Source organism: Wyeomyia smithii, chromosome 2 (assembly GCF_029784165.1).
Source record: "Wyeomyia smithii strain HCP4-BCI-WySm-NY-G18 chromosome 2, ASM2978416v1, whole genome shotgun sequence".
Taxonomy (NCBI): Eukaryota; Metazoa; Arthropoda; class Insecta; order Diptera; family Culicidae; genus Wyeomyia; species Wyeomyia smithii.
In genome coordinates, this window is record NC_073695.1 from 47,159,693 (window position 1) to 47,165,906 (window position 6,214).

Below are 6,214 nucleotides of genomic sequence, written 5' to 3' on the forward strand. Positions count from 1 at the left end.
ATTCAGTTTTTCTGTTTTGGGTGCCCGGACACTGCGGAGTCGAGGGTAATGAACACGCTGACTACCTAGCAAGACAAGGATCAGCTCAGCGGTTCATTGGCCCCGAGCCGTTTCTGAGTACGTCCATTTCCGCTATCAAAAGCGAACTACTAACTTGGGAAGGGCTAGAAATAGTATCCCAATGGCAACAGGCACAGGGTTGTAGACAAGCTAAACAGTTTATCTATCCGAACCCTGGAACCGCCAGAAAGCTACTTAGTCTAAATCGTAGTGACCTACGGATAATCACGGGACTTCTCACCGGATACTGTCCCGCTTTTCATCATTTAAAGAAAATCGGCGTAGTGTTGAACGACACCTGCCGATTCTGCAAATCTGAACCAGAGAGTTCAGAGCATTTGCTTTGCTCTTGCGAAGCTCTTGCTTCCTCTAGGTACAACTCCTTAGGAAGCTACCTTCCAATCCCAAACAGGTAATTAGTTTCATCAACTATGTTGTACCTAATTGGGGTACAGGTTTACAACAAAACAGTTCTACTCCATCAATGAGTACGAGCAATCCGTAACCTGTGCACAGCAATCGGGGCCCGCCACAAAAGACAATCAGCAAGAATGTCGCAGTGGCATTTCAGTATTGTGAGTTTCACTGAAACTTATTCGCCGCGCTATTAACTGAAACTCTGAAACCAAATGCCCTTCTTGGTTGCCGAATCGATTATTTTTTCCTCGGGACACTGTAAGCAACAGCCAGAATTAAATCTACCTGTCTTGGCAACCCTTTCCAAAATCAAAACAAACTTCGATTCTGGCAGCACACTGAAGGCGACGTCAGGGGTGCCAGGTTTACGGATTACTCTAATATAGATTGATATCATAATGCTTAAAACAGAAACCACGAAGTGAGTACATGATTCAATAGATTTTCCTCTGGTGATTAATAATCCTTTTTAGTCTCCACTGTCCCCAGCAGTGATTTCTTCAAAGATTTTCCTGATTCTTTAACAATGAAGGTTGATGCAAATAAGAACAGCATAAATCTGGCAACTCAGCGCGGCCTTTGATTCAAGCGCGGTGTTTGGATTAGACCGCGTTCAGTTTTGGGCAAATCTCTTAATACCCAGTGCCCTTCAGGCATACAGAGAGAAAAAAAAATAGGTTTGAATAGTTCAAACTTAAAAAACTTATTACTAAAAATGCTTCGTTCATCTGGTTCAAATTGACAGCTCATTCTGGTTCATTCTGACACTCCTACACTGAACCTAGTAATCATGTAAAAGTTATTGGAAAACATATATAGTTTTTTTTTCCATGTAGGTTTTCCAATAGCATTTATGTGCATGTCACTTAGAAACTCACATTACGGTTTTAGTTATATTCATTGGAATAATCACATGTCTTGTATGTATTTTACTACGATAAGAATTATTGGTTTCATTTGATACACTTCATGTGCTTGTACATGTAATGTTCGATCTGGTAGTTTGAAGTGTTGCATTTTTCCGAAATTAAAAGATTAAATGTAAGAGATTGGATTTGTCCATTTATTTCAATACCTCAAAGTATATTTCAAATGATAAATAAACATAATTGTAAATAAAACTTACATTACAAATAAAACTTTATTTCATTCAACGTAACTTTGCTCCAAACTGTTCTTGAAGTTGTCCAACGAAAACGTCAGGAGTTCATACAGCTGAATTCCACACTATAAAAAAAAGTTTTAATTTTTTTTTCTAATCTACATTATTTTAATAAACTTATGTAGTAAAACTTCCAAGGAATCCTTGGCAAACCCAAATCTTCCAGCAAACTATCTGCAACATTCGCCATCTTGAATACACGGACGAAAAACAATTTTTTCACATCTGAAATTCTCATAACTGTTATCTGTCCACGCACATGAAGCGTATTCACATAAAAGCCATCAGTTTCTATCCCTGCGTTCTAACAAATTTCATCTGATTTTCACATGAAGTTTATCGTGTACACATAACATGAATTAGATTATGAAATTAGTAAAGTTATGTGACGTTTCCAATAACAAATAAGTGAATACTTGGTTCAGTGTACAGCTTTGTATTCTCCCAAGTGAATATCGTTCAGAGAGGTGAATATAGGTGGGTGAGAAGAAAGAAGAGTGCAAAGGCTGCAATAATTTATCGTAATTATTGTGAAGGCATTCAAAAACTAAACAGAATTAAACTTGATCTTATACTCGAAAAACGAACTCTGTTGTTTGGCCACTTCACTCTGATAATATATATTTAAGAATGCTAACAATGCCTCAAATTTCGGTTGAAGAAAAGTTGGCAGTGTTAATAGAACGAAAGTTTTACAACACAACATAGAAAAATAGGGGTATGGTACGACGCAAAAACCTGTATAAAGAAAACTCCGAAAGCACGGTTGGCGATGAAATTAAATTTGAAGCACAGGTAGAAACAAACCCTAATCCACCTAGCAGCTTTCTCGGATATCATTCAGTCATTCTAAAGTCTAGTTTATCAATGGGGCATACAGATTAGTTTAATTTTCCTAACGGCCTCTATGTATCCTGCGTAAGCATTGAAAGTTTGACGTTTTTTCTCAGATGGAGGAGTAAAAAGAATTATGCTAATGTTTACACAGGTAACGTTGTACACTAAGTATTGTTTTCTTAGTGTTTGAAGCATTTGACGTTTCCAAGAATTAGCAGAGTTCGTACATGAAGAGGTTTCATAACCAGCGGCTATCCTCGAAAGCGTCACACCCACACCGACGAATCCAAAAGGCTGCTGAACTCCGTCGTCCGACAACAGTTGCTTCGGAAGGCTACAAAAAAGCACTTAACGTCAACAGTTCCCCCGGTGAACATAAGCTCGAACCGTTTGCAAATGGTGTGGTTATTTTTCGGTTTACGGTTAGACGCGAGACATTCATTGAAATCGTGCCCCATCAGACTACGGGTGGGTTGAGGTACAACAACAGCAACGTTGCTCCCAGACCGCCCGGTTCGGATACAATCCCTGATTAAAAGATAGCTGTAGTAAGCAAGGGGTGAGCAAAATGCAGAGCTCTTGTTCCGTCTGAGTTAAAGGTGGTGTGGCATCTCTTGAGTTTTCAAGAGTTGTGGTGCCTGGCAGCTGCCGACTGTTGGGAACAATTATTCAAACTGTGCAGACTCTGAATCTGATTACTCGCCGGTAGTAGCGAAGTCGGGAGAGCGTAGCTAAGTGGGTTCATCGCACATACCAGTACATTTTATGTCATCTACTGATAGTATATTTAGCTCACAGGGTATTCTATGCGGCGCTAACAGCAAGCAAGTACGTTACGGTTTATAAAAAAAATAGTTAGTTCACCTGACAGCTAGTGGGAGAGATGAAACTTTTTTAAAATGCCTTTTGTGACTCTAAAAAAATAGTAGATGTAACAAATTAAACTTGTATTGTTAATTCAGGGCCAAAAGATCAAAACTTTGATAAAAACTAGCGTTAACACCAAGGTTAACACTGATCTACCCTTTAGACTTTTTGGTCACTTTGGTCGGTTTTAAAAATAATGCAAAAAAAGGGATATCCATTCTATTCCAGGAACCAATCCAGTAATTCATACGACCACCTAATTACAGCTGGACATCGTCTTGGCATTGTTTCGGCTAGCTTAGCTATCTAACTATGGCGATTTTGTCCTATTCAGTTGCAATTACTTGTCATGATTGCACTATTGGAGGTAACACATACAGGAAGACTTAATTGAGAACTGACGAAACTACCCATCCAGTATCAATCATAGTGATCCATGAGTCAGCAGAAAAAATTGACAGCTCTATCAGTCAAACCCTAACCGTGATGGCGAAAACAGTGATGCTACTCCGTTCAGAAGTGTGCGCGCTCAAAGAACGTTACCTCGCAGTGTCGAAAAAGTATATCGTACGCAAATCGGATGCCGGATACGCTTGTTCCGGTATCTAAAATACCTTCGTACTATTGAACAATAATCAGAGCATCAAAAGAACGCCCAGTTGCGGACGGCCGACGCAGCGGCAGCGGCTGAATAAGATGGTCAAGTCGATTTTTCGACGAATAGCGACATGGTGGTGTAAAATGAAAGGACGACGAGACCTATTTTACTTCCCCCACGTCTTTCGTGGGCTCCGAGCTGAAATTCATTTCACACATCAAGTTCCCCAATAAGGTGCTATTGTGGCTGGCAATCAGCGAGAAAGGGATGTCAAAGCAACTCTTCTGCGCATTCGTACTGGCAGTGAATGGAGAAATTCATAGTACGAAGTGCCCGCCGAAAGTTGCGTCGTTCATCAGGTAGTACCATAAGAACGAAGACACGGTATTCTGGCTGGATCTGGCATCGGGGCACTCGGAACGATCGTTGGAGGTGATGGAGCGGCTGAATGTCGATGTGGTACCCGAGTCGACGAACCCGCCCAACGTCTCCCAGCTGCGTCCAATCAAGAATTTCTGGACAGACCCGAAGCGTAAGATCTACTCCCATAACTTTGTCGTGAAAACCGAGGAGAAATTGATACATAAAACGAAGAAAAAACTCAAATACATGCCTACACGCATGTTTTCGTCCGCCATGGCGCCGCTCGCAAGGGCGTAGAATATTTTTGCAAGTAAGTTGATGTCCTAGTTTTTTTTATCACCATCCCAGAAAAGTAAACGTTATAACGAGAATGTAACTGAAATAAAAGCATCAATATTCAAAGTTTTTAGAAATTTCAGAATAAGTGAAATTAGAATAAATCTGTATATGTAATTTCGTTCAAACGTTCCAAAAAGTTTGAGATTTTTTGTTTACACAAACGATAAGGACGTAGCGGAAACACTTTCATTATCCAGGTTTCAAATTAAATCCAAAAGTGCGCTCATTTCGTACAATACTGATATGGTTTCACACCATCCAACTTTTAATTGTGGGTTTCGGAAATCCAGTATTTGATGATTTTTAATGAATTCAGTTTCTGAACTTCTGATGTATGTAATAACTCGACAACTGTTTAAATATGTAAGTTTGCTAAACCAAATTTACAGATTTCTCAAGTATATTTATGCAAATAAACCCATGTTTCAATGCTCCTTTTTTCCAAAATAAGTTGTTTAAAAAACCGACATATCAGAAAAGTTCAGATCGGGGGTGGGATGCTAGAGATAATTACCCATTAGTCTCCTGTTTTTTCCAGTTTTTATACGAATGAATTTATTTCATTTCATTTAAGATGCTCTAAATAATCTTTTCATTCGAGAATAGAGTTGTTTTGAGAAATGGTAGATGCTGTATGGTCGGATTCCTGGAATCAAGAATCATTACTAGCCCCATTCCGAATATGGAAACTATATGAACAACGCTCTCGCAGCGCAGGTGATCTCTTTCCCAACATGGACAGTCAACCAGCTTCAAGTAGCAAACGCCTTTGGTTATTCTATATGCACAGCAGTGTTTATAACTCACCACTAAACTCATCATCCGTTCCACCAGTATAGTGACCACCACTACCACATGCAAACGGATTCTTTCATTTTTAATTGTCCCGGCTCTGGCACCGCCCAAACTTATCAATTACAGCGCAACAGAATGAACAGGACAATCGGTACGACTCGGGCAAAAATTGCTAAAAGGTCTCATCATTAGAGCTTACCCCCACCTGTCTTTTTACGTTCATTAGCACTAATGATGGTTTCTATTAACCAGTTTGTTGAACGCATGCATTTGTTTTGGATTTGGTGCGTATGAAGTTGTAGTTGCATAAATCATCAAAAACTGAGAAATAAGTCAACTTTTATACAGTTAAAACATTAAAATTGTAGCCGCTTGAGCAGGAAAAATTGATTAGCGAGTGGGTTAGTTTTCCAACCACCAGCGATTCATGATAAAAGTTTGAATTGATCCTAACGTAAGCTAACAACACAGGAACTCAAAACATAAACAGGTATGTCAGACTAACGTACCCCCAAATTTTTCTTTGTCAGTCCGAAAAAGTTTCTTAAGGTGGAATGAGTCGATTCTTAAATATTGTCCAATTGAATTATATCGTCATCACGCGTGCGACGCGCAGAATTCGAAGAAAAAACATTCGTAGCTCCGAGGAACCACCTTTTCCCATTCCCTTTTGCGCTTTTTTGCATCATGTTTACATTTATTTCATTTAGCGAACCTATACATTAGAGAAATGACAAGACACTCACCGTTAAGGCAACTGTCAACATCAAAACGGG